At 42.2% G+C, this 20,071-nt stretch overlaps 1 protein-coding gene across 4 annotated transcripts in view; it reads right to left on the bottom strand.

Moving 5' to 3' along the window:
- The window catches only part of PDE5A (phosphodiesterase 5A), a 158,366-nt gene that overhangs the window by 99,018 nt on the left and 39,277 nt on the right, over positions 1 to 20,071 (bottom strand). The gene's annotated exons all lie outside the window — the stretch shown is intronic.

The following is a 20,071-nucleotide window of genomic DNA, read 5'->3' as shown; positions in this document are numbered from 1 at the left end:
CTCTGCCCTTTACAAACTGCAGAGACACAAAGGTTACACAGCAGAAAAGAGCCTGCTGTCCTTCCCACGGCAGGGAGCCCTCAGCCTTTGCTGTGTTTATGTAACTTTCCATCCCTCCATTTGTCTGCCGTTGCATCACTCTGAGGAGGACGCGGACACTGTCTGACCCTCGTCAGGCGACACGCCCTGCGGTAGGCACTGTCACACTCCCGTCTCACTAGGACCCCGTGAAAACTCCAGCTATTTGCACCTCTCGCTGAAGCTTCCCAGACGAGTCACCTTAACACAGAGAGGTGAAGAGAGGTTCTTCAGCAATCACTGACCTTAAGCTGGTCCTCAAGACTAAGCTGTTTTTACTACAGAGAGTTTTACTAACTCTCTCCTTTGAACTCGATCTCACTTGGCTAATTGGGAGCAAGTCCAAAATAACAATAAAAAATGTGTGTACTCAATATAGATTGTACAAACTGCACTTGCACTTTGCATCAGAATAACCCTATCACTGTCGACGCCCACCTTTACACATGTCATTGCCCAAAATGACTTCAGAGCCTGGGATCTATTGAACAGCTAAGATTTATTTTCAGGGAGAGGTGCTGCGTTCTGCCAGGTGCTGGCATGCAGAAGCACAGGCTTCACCCGGACAGTGCCGTTGGGTTTGGATTCCATCAAACCAGGATGGAGTCTGTTCTGGCACTGTCTACACTTAAAACAGGTCCACACTCTACAGCCTGGCTGGATGCTGTTCTAGTGAAGCTCTCTGATCATTACAGGGTAAAGGGGTGTGCCCATCACGTGTACCTAACACACACAGAAGAGAAGCAACACAACAGAAGTGGCAAAAAGCGAGTTTCATGCATCAAGACACTGAACAGGGTGAACCTCATTTACAAGTTAAAGCTGGTATCACAGGGTTGAGAGAACACCTTCTTAATGGGAGCTGAACTAAGTGTTTAGATCAGTGTTCTTGTCTCTACTAGCCCATCGAACTGCATCACGCCAGTTAGATATTCACATCATAGAAGCTGGATATTCACAACACTTAACTTAAGAGATCCAGGGGGAACATCTGTGTGTGTTTATAGTTTTTTTTACATTCAACAAATCCTTCATATAAGAATATAATTTATAGTATTTTATCTCTAAGTGTTTTTTCCTCCAAGATGGAAGATGAGCCTTAAAAGATAACCATACAGGGAGCTCAGATGCAGACAGACACCAGTCTCACCGGCAGAACTCCGAGCAGTGGGCGTTACCAGCACAGACACGGGCCCTCCTCCACACAGCTGTGCACATAATACACTGAGTAATTAACTGGGAATCACTGTTGGCAACTCTGGGTTTTATCATTCTATTATTCCAGTCCATAACTTTGCATTTTCCAAAATGAAAATAGTACAAGAGTTAGTTGGTAGCTTTTCAGGTACAATCATGAATAAAGATGAACAAGGTAACTTTTCATGGTGAGAAGAATGCAGCCTTAGAATAAGATGACATGGGTCTGGAATTCCAGTCCTCCCACTTTACAGATATGAAATATTGGGAAATTTCCTTAACTTGACCCAGTCCTTAAATCTTCATCTGAGATGGGGACAACGATGTCAACACAGAACAGTTATTTCTGATCTCTAAAGGTTGGCAGGAAGATCCAAGTACTCCTGCTATTAACTGCATGGCCTTGATCAAGTTTCTACTTTTAAATTTCTTCTTCTTAAATTAAATTTCTTCCCTTTTATTTGTCTGTTTTCATTTCCAGGCTTCAAAATGGCAAAGATACATTTTTTTTTTTAAGTAGATTTCAGGTAAACCAGGTTACTGCACACCAGGCATGCAGTTTAAATGTCAGTCTCTCATCTCCTCGGTAAGCATTCCTGTCTCACCTTGCTCTCGTGGAGTCTACAATCTCGGGAGGGGAAACTGAAAGAAACCAGTAAGCTGACATATAGTATGTCTAATGGGGACTAGCACAGATGGAAATAATGGTTGATAGTCAATAAAGAGGGGCAGGTAAGTAGGTAGAGGCAGCTCAGAAGGTAAAGAATCTGCCTGTCAATGCAGGAGATGCTGGTTCGATCCCTGGATTGGGAAAATCCCCTGGAGCAGGAAATGGCACCCCAATCCAGGATTCTTGCCTGGGAAATCCCGTGGACAGAGGAGCCTGGCGGGCTACAGCCGCGGGGTGGCAAAGAGCCGGGCATGGTTGGGCACGGCACAGCGCAGCGGCAGTCAGAACAGAAGGCCGAGGACTTCATCCTGAGACGTCACCTGAGTAAAAACCCGGAGGGGCCTCTGTGGTGCTCCAGTGGCTGCCTCCCAACAAGGGGACGTGGGTTAGATTCGGGCTGGGGAACTAAGATCCTGTGTGCCGCCACTACTGAGCCTGCGTGAGCCAGCAAAAGATCCCACCTGATGCAACTGAGGCCCGAGACAGCAAAAATAAATAAGTGAATATTTTAAAACAAACAAAAAAAGCCTGATGGAGATGAGACAGTGAGCCACGTGGAGAACGAGGTGAAGGGACTTCAGACAAGGAAACAGCAAGTGCAGAGGGCCTGGGGCTGGAGCTTACCTGATTTGCGGAGAAAACAGCTGTGCTCGAGAGGACCCGTAGGGAGAGATAGCAGGTGGGATCCGAGGGGCTTCGGGGGCAGGATCATGCGGGACCTTTCTTACTTAGAACATGAAGGGGAAATCCATTGCAAGGTTTAAAGCAGGGGAGAGAGGAGATCTAACAAGTTTTATAAAACACATTTTGAGACTAGATCGCAGGAAGTCCAAGGCTTGAAGTAGGGACAGCAGTTGGGGTGGGAAAGGCTGATGTGATAATTCAGGCGCTCCATGCCGAGGCTCCAGTGGGGCAGAACTGCAGGGGGAGACCACTGACTAAAGGAAACGTCAAGAGTTTTCCTGATAGCTGCATATATACTGGGGCGGGGCATGAATTTCAGTTGAGTTTAACCTGTAATGAATTTAACATGAATGGCTGGGATGATGGACAAGTTAACTGTGATGGGGTTGAACAACAGAGCAGGTTCAGAGGGAAGGAAGATTAGGGGTGATGTTTCAGACATGCTAAGTTTATGACACCTATTAGACATACATAGGTAGAGAAGTCAAGTAAGCAGTCGAATATATGAGCTGACATTGAAGAAACAATACAACTGCAATACAAGTTCAGTCAGCACACAAATTGTATTTAAAACCATGAGAGTAAATAAAATCACATAAGGACTACGTGTATCAGAGCAGAGGGCCCAGGGCTGAGCCATTTATCGCCACTGTGATGATCAGGCAGCAGCTAAGGAGACAGAGAGGCAGTCAGAGAGACAGGAGAAAAGAACTGGGGAGTATGCAGTCCTGGAAAGCAAGCGAAGACAATCTGTCCTGGAGGAAGGAGTGGTCGTCCAAGTCACATGCCGCCCACAGACAGGGTGAGGTGAGAATGCGTTCTCACCACTAGCTCTTGCCCCGTGGATGCCACGCGACCCTGCAGAGTGGTTTCCATAGAGTGGTGAGGCTGAAGGCTGCAGTGGATTGTGCTCCAGAGAGTGGGAGGAATGGAAACGACAAACAGGGACAGCTCTTTAAAAGAGTTTAGCTCTTGTGGTCATCAGGGAAATGGTGGTCTCTGCAAGGAGACGTGCAGTCCAATGAGCATTTGGTTTTGCTTTTAAGATGGGAGAAATAATAGCATGTTTGTATGGGAAGGAGTACGTCAAGACTGTACATTGCCACTCTGCTTATCTAACTTATGTGCAGAGTACATCATGAGAAATGCTGGACTGGATGAAGTACAAGCTGGAATCAAGACAGACAGTAGAAATATTAATAACCTCAGATATGCAGATGACACCACCCTTATGGCAGAAAGCAAAGAAGAACTGAAGAGACTCTTGATGAAACTGAAAGAGGAGAGTGAAAAGGTTGGCTTAAAGCTCAACATTCAGAAAATGAAGATCATGGCATCTGGTCCCATCACTTCATGGCAAACAGATGGGGAAACAGTGGAAACTGTCAGATTTTATTTTGGGGGGCTCCAAAATCATTGCAGATGATGACTGCAGCCATGAAATTAAAAGATACTTACTCCTTGGAGAAAAGTTATGACCAACCTGGACAGCAAATTAAAAAGCAGAGACATTACTTTGCCAACAAAGGTCCATCTAGTCAGAGCTATGGTTTTTCCAGTGATCATGTATGGATGAGAGAGTTGGACTATAAAGAAAGCTGAGCACTGAAGAATTGATGCTTTTGAACTGTGGTGTGGGAGAAGACTCTTGAGAGTCCCTTGGACTGCAAGGAGATCCAACCAGTCCATCCTGAAGGAGATCAGTTCTGGGTGTTCATTGGAAGGACTGATGCTGTAGTTGAAACTCCAGTACTTTGGCCACCTCATGAGAAAAGCTGACTCATTGGAAAAGACCCTGATGCTGGGAAGGATTGGGGGCAGGAGGAGAAGGGGACGACAGAGGATGAGATGGTTGGATGGCATCACCAACTCGACAGACATGAGTCTGAGTAAGCTCCGGGATTTGGTGATGGACAGGGAGGCCTGGCATGCTGCAGTCCATGGAGTCACAAAGAGTTGGATGCAACTGAGCAACTGAACTGAACTGATGCTGACAAACCAATTTGGTGGAGGAGGCGAATTTTGGTGATTCTGGACATAGAGGGAGGAGTTGCTGGGCTGTCTTTGAGCAGATGAGATGGATGAGAGAGCAGAATTGCGAGGTTGACCTTTGCTATTTCACAAACAGTTAAAGTCAAAGGGGAATCAGAGGGGACTTTCCCTGTTGGTCCAGTGGTTGGACTCTGAGCTTTCAATGCAAAGGCATAGGGTTCTGTCTTGGTTGAGGAACTACAATCCCACATGCTATTTGGCCAAAAAAAATTTTTAATTAAAAAAAAAAAAAAAACAACCCAGCAAAACCCCAAAACCCTAAACATTTTTTTCCCATTTATTTTTATTAGTTGGAGGCTAATTACTTTACAATATTGTAGTGGTTTTTGCCATACATTGACATGAATCAGCCATGGATTTACATGTATTCCCCATCCCAATCCCCCCTCCCCTTCTCCACCCAATCCCTCTGGGTCTTCCCAGTGCACCAGCCCCGAGCACTTGTCTCATGCATCCAACCTGGGCTGGTGATCTGTTTCACCCTTGATAATATACATGTTTAGATGCTGTTCTCTCTAAACATCCCATCCTCGCCTTCTCCCAGAGAGTCCAAAAGTCTGTTCTGTACATCTGTGTCTCTTTTTCTGTTTTGCATATAGGGTTATCGGTACCATCTTTCTAAATTCCATATATATGCGTTAGTATACTGTATTGGTCTTTATCCTTCTGGCTTACTTCACTCTGTATAATGGGCTTCAGTTTCATCCACCTCATTAGAACTGATTCAAATGAATTCTTTTTAACGGCTGAGTAATATTCCATGGTGTATATGTACCACAGCTTCCTTATCCATTCGTCTGCTGATGGGCATCTAGGTTGCTTCCATGTCCTGGCTATTATAAATAGTGCTGTGATGAACACTGGGGTGCACGTGTCTCTTTCAGATCTGGTTTTTGGGGTGCACATGTCTCTTTCAGATCTGGTTTCCTCAGTGTGTATGCCCAGGAGTGGGATTGCTGGGTCACATGGCAGTTCTATTTCCAGTTTTTTAAGAAATCTCCACACTGTTCTCCATAGCGGCTGTACTAGTTTGCATTCCCACCAACAGAGTAAGAGGGTTCCCTTTTCTCCACACCCTCTCCAGCATTTATTGCTTGTAGACTTTTGGCTAGCAGCCATCCTGCCTGGCGTGTAATGGTACCTCATTGTGGTTTTGATTTGCATTTCTCTGATAATGAGCGATGACACTCTCTGACATAAATCACAGCAGGATCCTTTATGACCCACCTCCCAGAATATTGGAAATAAAAGCAAAAATAAACAAATGGGACCTAATTAAACTTAAAAGCTTTTGCACAACAAGGGAAACTATAAGCAAGGTGAAAAGACAGCCCTCAGAATGGGAGAAAATAATAGCAAACGAAGCAACAGACAAAGGATTAATCTCAAGCAACTCCTGCAGCCCAATTCCAGAAAAATAAATGACCCAATCAAAAAATGGGCCAAAGAACTAAAGAGACATTTCTCCAAAGAAGACATACAGATGGCTAACAAACACATGAAAAGATGCTAAACATTTTTTTGTTACTTAAAAAAGAAAGAAAAAAAAAAAAGAGAGGGGGGAGGCAGTAATCTAGAGGGTATAAAGTCAGATACAGGAGTGGGGAAAGGAGATGGGGAAGTGCTCTGTGGAAGGACTCCTCTAACTCCTCTGTTTTTCACTGAAATAGTAAGCAAGATCATCACCCAAAGTGGGGACGGGGACACACCACTGAGATCTGAGGAGAGAGGAGAAAGTAATAGTAAAACAACATACGCACCCACTGCCCCCCAAAGAGCCACTGTTCATCCCCACAAGCCAGTTCTCTCTTTTGCCTGTTTTATTTTTAGGAAATATCACAATTCTCCCTCATTACATCTACCTAAAAAACCTAGAAAGTATGCTACATTCTTCCTTCCACTTAACCCTCCATCAAATCAATCCCTCACCCTCACAAACAGAGGTGTAACAAGTTCACTGCTAGTCTGGATTATGTAAACTCCTTACCAACTGCCCTGCTTCCAGACAGAACCTTCTCTGCCTATGAACAAATATGGAAATCAAAATCTATGAAGTGTCAAATTATGAGCCTCTGGGTTAGAGTCAAACAAAGGAAACTGTTCATCCTTAATGCTGGGGCCACACAGATCTTTAAACGATAGCAAATGTTTCCCGGCTTAAAAAATAAAATAAAATCCAGCACCTCGTTTGCATGGCAATTTGAGGACTCTTTGTGACCTTGCCTCGGCCTGCCTGCATGGCCTCATCTCCAGTTTATACTCAAGCAAACGCTGTGCTGAGTACTGGACACATTGCTTCCAATCTTGATCCATGAGGGAGGCAGAAAATGAGGTATAGAGAGATAACAGATAATAAAGATACACCAGTGGGTATTTTCCCATGGGGATTAAGAAGCCAAGTACTTAAGCTCCACGTAGTGATCTCACAAAGACTTGCATTTGTGACATAGTGTTTTAAGACTTTTAATACCTCAGTCATTTGCCATAGCTCAAAGAGCAGGCATCTTCCTCTTGTCTCCTCAGTCCTCTTCTATGGAGAAGGGAATTGCAACCCACTCCAGTATTCTTGCCTGGAGAATTCCTTGGACAGAAAAGCCTGGCCTGCTATGGTCCATGGGGTTGCAAAGAGTCGGACACGACTGAACTGACTTAGCATGCATGCATGCTTCCTCTTCTGATTCCACTTTCTCTTTGACTCAAGCCAGTGTGCAAGCACACACATACCAACTCGCCACATTTTTAAAAACTCTTATCTGTGTTGCCTCTGGTAGATATTATATTTTAGCACATGAAAGGCTGAAAAACAATAATTTGTAAGATTTTTTTTTTAACTGAAGTATAGATGACTTATGTTTCAGGAGTACAGCAAACTGATTTACTTATATACAAATACATTCTTTTTCAGATTCTTTTCCATTATAGATTATTAGAAGATACTGAATATAGTTTCCTGTGCTACATAGTAGGTCCTTGTTGTTTAAGATATTATTTTATTTTTTTTTAAATATTTTTATTTATTTATTTGCTGAATCGGGTCTTAGCTGTGTCAGGCGAGAACTTCTACTGTGCGTAAGTACTCTCTAGCTGTGGTGCACGCCTCACCAGCTGTGGGTCACCATCTCAGTCGCTCCACACCAGGTGGGATCTTGTTCCCTGGCCAGGGACTGAACCTGCGTCCCCTGCATTCCAAGGTGGATTCTTAACTGCTGGACCACCAGGGAAGTCCCTAAGATACTATTTTAATTAACAGGTAGAGTTCCTCCTTTATCATCTGGCCAGTTTTAAGGAAAGATACTAAAGCCTCAAAATATACTTGGTACATCTGGTGGCTTCACAGAATGTCCACCTGCCCTTTGACATTCCTCTCTTCAAGAGGTGAAGCCTCACTGCCCTCCTCCCGAGTCTGGATTTGATGCCTGGCTTCTTTTCTTTTTTGTACATATTTATTTGGCTACATCAGGTCTTTGCTGCGGAACACGTGAACTCTAGTTGCAGCAGGCCAACTCTTAGTTGCGGCATGTGAGATCTAGTTCCTTGACCAAGGATCGAACCCAGGCCTTCTGCACTCGGAGCGTGGAGCCTCAGCCCCTGGACCACCAGGGAAGTCTGTGATACCTGGCTTCTAATGAGTAGTTACAATGAGGCAAAAGTGAGCGACTCTGGGGACTGGATCATCCCAGGCGCTGCCTATTCCCCCTTGCTCGCTCTGCCACTTGCTAAGGACGTGGAGTGACGTGTGGAAAGGCTGGCTGCTGGGGCAGGCAGCCCTCTGGGAAGGGCTCGCTCAAGCAGGAGGCAGGCGGCCCCGCAGCATCCTGAATGCGGCCACGGGCAGGGAACCTGGGCCGGAGCCACCCAGTTTGCTGGGCGCCTCTGGCCTTCCTGAACCACCGAAACTGAGATAATAGAGGCTGCTGTTCAAATCACTAAGCTTAGAGTGATTTGTTACTAAGCACGAGGTCATCAATAGCACCCTCATGACCACCAACTAATTAGTATTAATCAAATGGATCTGGAATCCTAAATCCAGACCATTTTCACTTTACTTCACCAAGTGATGCCAAAAAAAAACCCCACAAGGATGATTATGGTTCAAAAAATTTTAAATATCATCTCTTACAGTTTAGTTTGAACTTCGCACAGAATATTAATTTCCACTCTATGGTAGAAGAGAAATAAGTAGGAACTTTTAGATGTGGATTTAATAAGAAGGAATATAAAATACATAGTTTATAAAGCATTTTATCTATATAATCTCAGCTTTTAGATGGATACATATGTTTGTATATATACCTACTGACAGCAGCCATGTTACTGACAACTATCTTAACTCTTTAAGAATGCATAAAAATTAATAATACATGAAAATTATTTAATAATAAAAATCCATCCCAAGGTCTAATTATGTGACTCTGGGTCAGAAGTTATACAAAGAAATTACACATATCTTTGCAACTGGTTCCAGACCTCTACTAGTTATACTTCCGGATCTACATAAAACATCTCAAAATTAAACTTATAAATGCTCTATCAAACTTAAAATGAAGTGCGAGAATGATTATTCTAAAAGTACAATGAAGATAAACCTCATATTGAATAAAACACAACATTTGCTCTGAACCAAATTTTCTGAGCATCCACAATAAAATTTGGGCAAATACAGCCTACCATTAACTTAATATTCAGTCTCAAGCATTTATTCCCTCTTCTCCTGGATCAGGAGTGTGGCCTCAGGGGTCTAGCCTATTAAGTACTGTATTGTTCCTCTGATACTCTTAAGAAATGTTTTTTCCTTAGGAAAATGGTTACCATCTTATTTGTAAAATACACTTGTTCATTATTTAAAGGCCAATGTGGACAAAGGAAAAGAAAAGATCATCAACATCAAGATAGCAAGTCTGGAACCAACGGAAACTTTTCAGAGTATTTTTGTTTTGTTTCTAAAACAAAGCTATGAGAAAATATCACAGGGGAATAAGTGCAATGGACATTTTAAAAAATTTAAAAAAAAATATAACCAGCCAATTCTTTAGGACTAAAATAGATCTAGATCCACTGCCCATCTACAATTAAACTCTCCTTATTCGTGTAGCTGTGTTTTCATCCAGGCTGATTTGGAAATGTAGGATTATGTATGAAGCTCTAGCATTTATTTTTCCAAGCTTACATGTCCAATTTAAGAAAAGCTCAGTTGGTAGTACAAGCAGGATGTCATAGGCAAGTATCTAGCCTGCCTGCACCATCCCCCAGCTTCCTCTCTCAAGGCTGTGCGATAAACACAGCAGAGATCTGTGTATGAAACCACAGCTTTCATCCTTCCTCTGTGATTTCTCCAGCTCTCAAAATCCAGACTTTCAACTTATGTACTGAATATTGAACTTATTTAACATCTGTCCTGTTACCTTGTATTGATATTTAATTTTTAATAAAAAATCTTCTCAATGAAACAAAAAAAATTTTTTTTTAAGTATCTTCCTTGCTTCATTAAAAAAAAAAAACAAAAAAAACCTCATTGCCTAGACCAGTGCCTTACATATTACAATGATTCAACAATTGCTTTTAAGATAAGATCATTCAGGAGGGGATGACCCCAGCCCCATCACTTCATGGCAAACAGATGGGGAAACAGTGGAAACAGTGGCAAACTTTGTTTTTGGGGCTCCAAAATCACTGCAGGTGGTTACGGCAGCCAGGAAGTCAAAAAATGATTACTTCTTGGAAGGAAAGTTATGACCAACCTGGACAGCATATTAAAAAGCAGAGACATTACGTTACCAACAAAGGTCCATCTAGTCAAAGCTATGGTTTTTCCAGTGGTCATGTATGGATGTGAGAGTTGGACCATAAAGAAAGCTGGGTGCTGAAGAATTGATGCTTTTGAACTGTGGTGTTGGAGAAGACTCTTGAGAGTCCCTTGGACTGCAGGGACATCCAATCAGTCCATCCTAAAGGAGATCAGTCCTGGGTGTTCACTGGAAGGACTGATATTGAAGATGAAACTCCAATACTTTGGCCACCTCATGCGAAGAGCTGACTCATTTGAAAAGACCCTGATGCTGGGAAGGATTGGGGGCAGGAGGAGAAGGGGACGACAGAGGATGAGATGGTTGGATGGCATCACTGATTCAATGGACATGAGTTTGAGTAGGCTTCGGGAGTTGGTGATGGACAGGGAGGCCTGGCATGCTGCAGTCCATGGGGTCACAAAGAGTCAGACACGACTGAGCGATTGAATTGAACTGAGAATATTTTTAAACGAGCAGATAAAGTCATGTAGCCTAAGTTTTGGAAAACACTTACTTTTGTATATTGCACTTAGATTTACACATCTGTTTCCATTAATGCTTTACTTAATGATTTTCAGCATGCAACAAATCTCTCTGACTCAACAAAATATTTATATCATAAAAATCTCACAAAATTAGCTGATATGTTTTGAAATTTTTCAGGTTTCTTTTAAAAGATGATATAAACAGTTAGATAGCTAAAAATGCTCCTTTATCACACTGCAAAAAAGAAAACAAACTTATCATAAATATTTTATTTTGGCTGTTACATTTGCACTGAAGAATTATGTCATCAAGTACATAACATAACTCAAGATGATAACATAAACTCAAGATGATAAAAACAGAGGAGAATAAAAGCTCTGATTCCAAATTAGATTTTTACTTAACAACCGGAGTTGACATTCAACCAAGAGAAAACAGGTGTCAGCCTAACCTGACATTATTGGATATAATCTCCACCTCAGATCAGTATGAATGTTTTCTAGAACTTGCATTATTTCACAATGTCCTGGCTTCTACCTCACTGATGCAGCCATTATAAAACAAAGCACTCATCTCCACAAGCCATAACAAGCAATACTTCGAGAGGGTAGTATTTCAGGAATAGATCAGCTGAGCTAGAGAGAAAGAGTTGAGTTTCCTGCTGCTGCTGCTAAGTCACTTCAGTCGTGCCCGACTCTGTGCGACCCCACGGACAGCAGCTCAGCAGGCTCCCCTGTCCACGGGACTCACTGGGCAAGAATACTGGTGTGGGTTGCCATTTCCTTCTCCAATGCATGCATGCATGCGTGCTAAGTCACTTCAGTTGTGCCCGACTCTGTGCGACCCCACGGACAGCAGCTCAGCAGGCTCCCCTGTCCACGGGACTCACTGGGCAAGAATACTGGAGTGGGTTGCCATTTCTTCCTCCTGAGTTTCCCTACGCTTCTTTACTAAACATAAAAGAACCACTTAGTTATAGTAATAACTAATGCATGTGACAAAAATTAAAAAATGGATCCAAGTGCCCAGGTCTGAAAAATCTTGTGTTAAGCCTAAAAGAAATTTAACCGCAGCTCTAAAATTCACACACTTGCTGCAAATCTTTTCATGATGCTTCCAGTGCATGTCACAGAGCCCATTCGTCCAGATTCACATGAACCATGCTCCTGCAACTTACATCCCTGTAAAACATATCTTCGTGTTTACTGGTGGTATTACTCCTAATACATTATAAAGGACCTCTGACCCCTCCTCCTCCCCACCCCCACCTGCTCCCTTTCTTCTCTCTCTTTTTTTTTTCCAATTTAAAAAAGTCTGTCGGCAGAGCGGTTTCAACACAACTTTGTAGAGTTCTCCTTGTCTCCACCTTCAAGCCCTGCTTCTACATGATCACATATCACATCAGGGAACTTCCCACCCCCAAATCAAAAGTAATCTAAACATCTACTGCAGCAGCTCAAGAAAACAATGAGGTGGAAGAAAGAGAGTGCAGTCATCGTCCACAGTGGAATTTTAAAAAACCCTCTTGCCTAGGTTTCAATTTCAGACCTGCCAGGTTTTAGTTGTGTGACTTCGGCCAAGTTTCCCTCAATGTCCCGTATCTCAGTTTTATCTTCTGTAAGTGGGAATAAAACAATGACCACCTCCTCTGGTCGTGACAAAGATTTAAACGAATTAACCTGCGTCAAGTCCTCCGAACAGTTTCCACAGGACAAAGAGTTATTCCCCAAGTCCCACCCACACTGTTCCTCAAACCGTTTAGACTGGCTCTTCTCTCCCTTGACCCCTTTACTTTTTCTCTTCATTCACTTTCTCTAGCCAATAGTTCTGTGACCTTTCCCAAATAAATTATTTTAGCTTCTTCTAGCTTTTCCAGTCCACTCCCTACCACCACCACCCTTTGCCCATTAACTGCACTGTCTTAGAAGGGAGTATACAGGGAAGGGAAGGTTGTAAGCATTTATCCTCTATGACTTAAAAAAAAAATTCTGTCACAGAAGTTTTAGGAATATCTATGATCTTGACTTCCAAAAAGGCATTGCATTATTACACTTACAATTGTAACACTAATGAAAAGAACTCCCGAAAATGTTTAATTAGTTGAAATATTTCACAAGAAGAGAGGCAGATGAAGTGATTACATATTTTACTGAATCTTAAAAGTCTTCCTGACTATTCTGGACTATGTTGTAGTTCAGACTCTAGTACTCAGTATTCAATTGCTCCTTTCAATCAGCTCTGCAGAGCTGGTACCATAAGAAACTGGGGTCACTAAAAGGTGCCAAGACATTTTATAAACAATCAATAATCACATTTCATCTTCGTTCCTTGGTAAATAGTTGGAGTCAGCGTCAGCTTACTCGATACAACTGCACTAACACAAAGAGAAGAAACCAAATTTACATTGCCTCATTTATGAGCAAAAACAATGAAAAGTATCTTTCTTTGAAGCTTAGCGTTTGTTAGAGGGTAACAGTCCAGTCAGGGACTGTGCTGGCTGTCATTTGATCCCAGCTGACTGGTTATTATGTGGCTGATGACCTCTTCATTCTTTTTTTCTCATGAAAGTTCCATGCCTCCTTTAAACAAATGACAGTTGACATTTATTGATCACTTCCCGTGTGCCAGGAACTATGTCAAGCCCTTTGCATGAACAAACACATTTAATCTTTACAACAACCCTCTGAGGTAGGTAGGTCCTTTTACAACCCTCATTTAGCAGATGAGGAAACTGAAGATCCAGGGATTAACCAATTCTATCCTGGTTTCTCATCAAGTAAGTGTTGAAGACGGGATTCAAGCCCAGAATGAGCAATCATAACAACAACTCCCCAAAGCCCTACTGGGACTCTCCCATTGTGATTTAAAAAACTTCGTGAGAGAAAGAGCACTTTTCCATTGTATGTACACAACAGCAAACATTGCCCCCAGTTTGTTTATATAGCTATAAATCTAAAGATAATTTTGGAATTCATACAGTTCATCTTCTTAGTAGTTCTGGGTCAGCTAAATGACTTTTTATACCACAACCAAGCTGAGAGTATGACTGTTTTTCTGACTGTTTCTCTTCATTCCTTTTTTTCTGAAGGAATAATTCTCACAGGAAATAATTTCAAACCCAGCAGTGTGAGCGTGGGAGGCGAGGGCAAAGAGTGGGGAGGGTCAGCAAGATGTTTAAAAAGCTGCGTCTGGAAACCTTCCCATCAGTAAAGTTACTAAGACGCCAGTGAAGTCACTGAAAGCTTTTATCTCATGAAATGTTCTGTGTGAATAAGCTTTTGTGAAAACCAGTGGGAGCTCAGGCTTCTCATCAAATCATCGCAGGGTAAAACAGAGACAGCAGGGGAGGAAGAAGGGGCCTGGAGGCAGGCAATGCCGAGAATGCCGAGTAATTCAGCAGAAATCTCAGGGGGAGCTCTGGACAGTCCCAATCTGGGGACCTGTGGCTGAACCCAATTTACGCAGGTCTGTAAGTGAGCAGACAGCCCGTGACTGTGAGCCAGGTTATTTACTCATGTAATCAAATTTAAGGGCTAAAACTTTCAAAAATTGACAACACCATGTGTTGCCTAGGATGTGAAGCATCTAGAACTCTCATACACATCACAGGTGAAAAAGCATATGGCACAGTCACTTTGGAAAGGACTTCGGAAGTTTCTTATAGAATTCAACAAACAGCCAACACACGACCTGGAAACACCCCTCCTATATATGTACCCACGAGAAGCGAAAATATGTCCACAAAAAGACCAGTATGCAAACATCAACAGTGCATCTTCTTCTAAGAGACAGAAACTGGAAACAACTCAAAAATCTATCAACGGATGAACAGATAGTCAAACTGTGGCACAACCACACCCCGGAATAATCACTCAGCAATAAAAAAGGAACACACTACTCATACACGCAAGAACATGGATGAACCACAAGCATGACACTAAGTGAATGAAGGCAGACACCCAAGACCACATACTGTATGACTCCACTTACATGATGTGTAGGACATTCTAGAAAAGGCAAGATACCAGCGACAAGAAACAGGTCGGGGACTGTCGGCAGCTGGGGGTTGAGGGAAGAGGAGCGCAACGACAGGGGGTGCTGGGATATATCTGCAGGGACAGAAACGCTTTGCATCTTTTAAAAATTTTATTATTACTGTAATTTATTTGGCTGCACTGGGATCTTAGCTGTAGCACGTGGGATCTAGTTCCCCGACCAAGGATCAAATTCTAGCCCCCTGCACTGGGAGCGCAGTCTTAGCCACTGGACCACCAGGGAAGTCCCAAATGTTTCGTATCTTGATGATAGTGATAGTTACAGGACTGTACATGCATCTCTTAAAAACTCATCAAACTATACACTTTAAATGAGTGAATTTGATTACCTAACTTGTACATCAGTGCAGCAGGGGATTTTTTTTTTTTTTTTTTTTAATTTTTTTATTTTTCAGTGGGTTTTGTCATACAGTGATGTGAATCAGCCATAGAGTTACACGAATTCCCCATCCCGGTCTCCCATCCCACCTCCCTCTCCACCCGATTCCTCTGGGTCTTCCCAGCCCAACAGGCCCGAGCACTTGACTCATGCCTCCCACCTGGGCTGGTGGTCTGTTTCACCACAGATAATATACATGCTGTTCTTTCGAAACATCCCACCCTCACCTTCTCCCACAGAGTCTAAAAGTCTGTTCTGTACATCTGTGTCTCTTTTTCTGTTTTGCATATAGGGTTATCGTTACCATCTTTCTAAATTCCATATATATGTGTTAGTATGCTGTAATGTTCTTTATCTTTCTGGCTTACTTCACTCTGTATAATGGGCTCCAGTTTCATCCATCTCATTAGAACTGATTCAAATGAATTCTTTTTAACGGCTGAGTAATAGTCCATGGTGTATATGTACCACAGCTTCCTTATCCATTCGTCTGCTGATGGGCATCTGGGTTGCTTCCATGTCCTGGCTATTATAAACAGTGCTGCAATGAACATTGGGGTACATGTGTCTCTTTCAGATCTGGTTTCCTCAGTGTGTATGCCCAGAAGTGGTATTGCTGGGTCATATGGCAGTTCTATTTCCAGTTTTTTAAGAAATCTCCACACTGTTTTCCATAGTGGCTGTACTAGTTTGCATTCCCACCAACAGTGTAAGAGGGTTCCCTTTTCTCCACACCCTCTCCAGCATTTATTGCTTGTAGACTTTTGGATAGCAGCCATCCTGACTGGCGTGTAATGGTACCTCATTGTGGTTTTGATTTGCATTTCTCTGATGATGAGTGATGTGGAGCATCTTTTCATGTGTTTGTTAGCCATCTGAATGTCTTCTTTGGAGAAATGTCTGTTTAGTTCTTTGGCCCATTTTTTGATTGGGTCATTTATTTTTCTGGAATTGAGCTTCAGGAGTTGCTTGTATATTTTTGAGATTAATCCTTTGTCTGTTTCCTCATATGCTATTATTTTCTCCCAATCTGAGGGCTGTCTTTTCACCTTACTTATAGTTTCCTTTGTTGTGCAAAAGCTTTTAAGTTTCATTAGGTCCCATTTGTTTATTTTTGCTTTTATTTCCAATATTCTGGGAGGTGTGTCATAGAAGATCTTGCTGTGATTTATGTCAGAGAGTGTTTTGCCTATGTTCTCCTCTAGGAGTTTTATAGTTTCTGGTCTTACATTTAGATCTTTAATCCATTTTGAGTTTATTTTTGTGTATGCTGTTAGAAAGTGTTCTAGTTTCATTCTTTTACAAGTGGCTGCACAATAAAAAGGAACCACAGACCTCCAGAATACAGAAAGCCCATTCCAGACACAGCAATCTAAACAAGATGAAAAGGCAAAGAAATACCCAACAGGTAAAGGAACATGAAAAAAGTCCACCAAGTCAAACAAAAGAGGAGGAGATAGGGAATCTACCTGAAAAAGAATTTAGAATAATGATAATAAAAATGATCCAAAATCTTGAAAGCAAAATGGAGTTACAGATAAATAGCCTGGAGACAAAGATTGAAAAGATGCAAGAAATGTTTAATAAAGACCTAGAAGAAATAAAAAAGAGTCAATTAAAAATGAATAATGCAATGAACGAGATCAAAAACACTCTGGAGGGAACCAAGAGTAGAATAACGGAGACAGAAGATAGGATAAGTGAGGTAGAAGATAGAATGGTGGAAATAAATGAAGCAGAGAGGAAAAAAGAAAAAAGAATCAAAAGAAATGAGGACAACCTCAGGGACCTCTGGGACAATGTGAAATGCCCCAACATTCGAATCATAGGAGTCCCAGAAGAAGAAGACAAAAAGAAAGGCCATGAGAAAATACTCGAGGAGATAATAGCTGAAAACTTCCCTAAAATGGGGAAGGAAATAGCCACCCAAGTCCAAGAAACCCAGAGAGTCCCAAACAGGATAAACCCAAGGCGAAACACCCCAAGACACATATTAATCAAATTAACAAAGATCAAACACAAAGAACAAATACTAAAAGCAGCAAGGGAGAAGCAACAAATAACACACAAAGGGATTCCCATAAGGATAACAGCTGATCTATCAATAGAAACCCTCCAGGCCAGAAGGGAATGGCAGGACATACTGAAAGTAATGAAAGAGAATAACCTACAACCTAGATTACTGTACCCAGCAAGGATCTCATTCAGATAAGAAGGAGAATTCAAAAGCTTTACAGACAAGCAAAAGCTGAGAGAATTCAGCACCACCAAACCAGCTCTTCAATAAATGCTAAAGGAACTTCTCTAGACAGGAAATGCAGAAAGGTTGAATAAACGTGAACCCAAAACAACAAAGTAAATGGCAATGGGTCCACACCTATCAATAATTACCTTAAATGTAAATGGGTTGAATGCCCCAACCAAAAGACAAAGATTGGCTGAATGGATACAAAAACAAGACCCCTATATATGCTGTCTACAAGAGACCCACCTCAAAACCAGAGACACATACAGACTAAAAGTGAAGGGCTGGAAAAAAATATTTCATGCAAACGGAGACCAAAAGAAAGCAGGAGTCGCAATACTCATATCAGATAAAATAGACTTGCAGCAGGGGATTTTGTTACTGTTGTTTTAGTTTAAGCAGCCCACTCCAGTATCCTTGCCTGGAAAATTCCATGGAGGGAGAAGCCTGGTGGGTTACAGTCTATGAGGTCACAAAGAGTCAGACAGGACTGAGCAACTTCATTTTCACTTTCCTCACTGGCAGTTACAAAGACAAAAACATGTGTACCCAGAGGATGCTCTCTTGCAGAAACGCAGTCTCTTCACCCTGGTGATTTTGTTGCATATTCTCATGGATTCCCTCAATCCTCAGTGTTCATGCAACTTAGAAAGAACGTTTAACCAGAGCATGATTTGGGCTAAGTCTCTCGACCAGTACAAAGTTGTTTTTCAGGCTATGGTTTTAAAACATACTTATAAACTAAAAGCTGAACATCACCTTCTTAAGTGCACATAATACATCCTTGGTTTATAACTAGGGCAGCCAGATAAAACATAGGATGTCTGGTCAAATTTAACTTTAGATGAATAACAAATGGTTTTTTAGTATAACTATATCCCCAATACTGCATGAGATATGCTTTGCATTTCCTCTATCTGGCAATCCAATTAAAGAACACCATTGGTCCATGCACGGTCTTTTCAATTTCATTTATTCATTCACAATGAATTAGCTAATTATTTAATCTCATATATATGTTTTAGCTGCAGGTATTTTTAGTAATCATGGCTGTAACTACCTTCTTAAGAAACCATGTGGCAACTCTAAGGCCCTGAGAAGGTATTCAGAAGGCTGAGAAGTTACTGACCTAGGAGCCTGTTCATCAAGCTGTGACTGCAGGCTGCGTGCACCAGCACCACCTCTGCTTGTGGAACAGGCTTTCACTCAGGGCTCACCTAGACTACTGAACTCAGAACATGCATCTTAAGATTCCACGTGCACATTCCTGTTTTGAAGTGAAGTGAAGTCACTCAGTCGTGTCTGACTCTTTGCGACCCCACGGACTGTAGCCTACCGGGCTCCTCCATCCATGGGATTTTCCAGGCAAGAGTACTGGAGTGGAGTGCCATTTCCTTTTACAGGGGATCTTCCCAACCCAGGGATGGAACCCAGGTCTCCCGCATTGTAGGCAGACTCTTTACTGTCTGAGCCACAAGGGAAGCACTGATTAATTTATTTATTAAAAAAATTTTTTTTTTCTTCTTTTTGCTCCCCCCATTAGTTGGAAGCTAATTACTTTACACTATTGTAGTGGTTTTTGCCATACATTGACATGAATCAGCCATGGATTTACATGTGTTCCCCATCCTGAACCCCCTTCCCTCTTCCCTCCCCTTCCCATCCCTCTGGGTCATCCCAGTGCACCAGCCCTGAGCACTTGTCTCTTGCATCCAACCTGGACTGGCGATCTGTTGGAAGCACTGATTTAGAAGTCTGTGTTTCAGGAAAATTCCCAAGGGCATATGTATTGGGGATCCAAGGGAAATTGACTTAAAGTACAGAAACTCCTTATGAGAATATTTTAAAAGTTCAGGCATTACTTCAAGATCTGAATCATGGTACAGTACAGGTAGTAGGAATGAAATTGAAAGAAACAGAAATGGGAAACACTAATAGAAAAACAATCTGTGGAACTTGGTAAAGGCTGGATGGGCTTCCCAGGGGGCTCAGTTGTAAAGAACCCACCTGCCAATGCAGGAGAGGAGATGCAGGTTCCACCCTGGGTCAGGAAGATGCCCTGGAGGAGGGTACGGCAACCCACTCCAGTATTCTTGCCTGGAGAATCCTGGGAACAAAGGAGCCTGGAGGGCTATAGTCCATGGCGTGGCAGGAGTCCGACGGTAACAACTGTGGTTTTAGAATTTCTAAATGCTCCACAGGTGATTCTATTTGCAGCCAAGGTTAAGAACCACAAATAGGAGCTCTTTCAATCTTTTTTTTTTTCTTTCAATCTATTTGTTTTCACTTAGAGATGATTTCCAACCCTGGCTACACTTTTAGAATTATTTGAGGATCTTTAAAAATGTATCAGTATCTACACTCTGCCCTTAGAGATTCTGATTTAATTTGTAACTTTTTAGAAGTTCCACAGTTGTTAGCAATGTGCAGGCAGGGCTG

This window comes from Muntiacus reevesi, chromosome 16, assembly GCF_963930625.1.
Source record: "Muntiacus reevesi chromosome 16, mMunRee1.1, whole genome shotgun sequence".
In the NCBI taxonomy this organism is placed as follows: Eukaryota; Metazoa; Chordata; class Mammalia; order Artiodactyla; family Cervidae; genus Muntiacus; species Muntiacus reevesi.
Note: the sequence above shows the minus strand (reverse complement) of the source record. Positions and strands in the feature narration are given on the sequence as shown.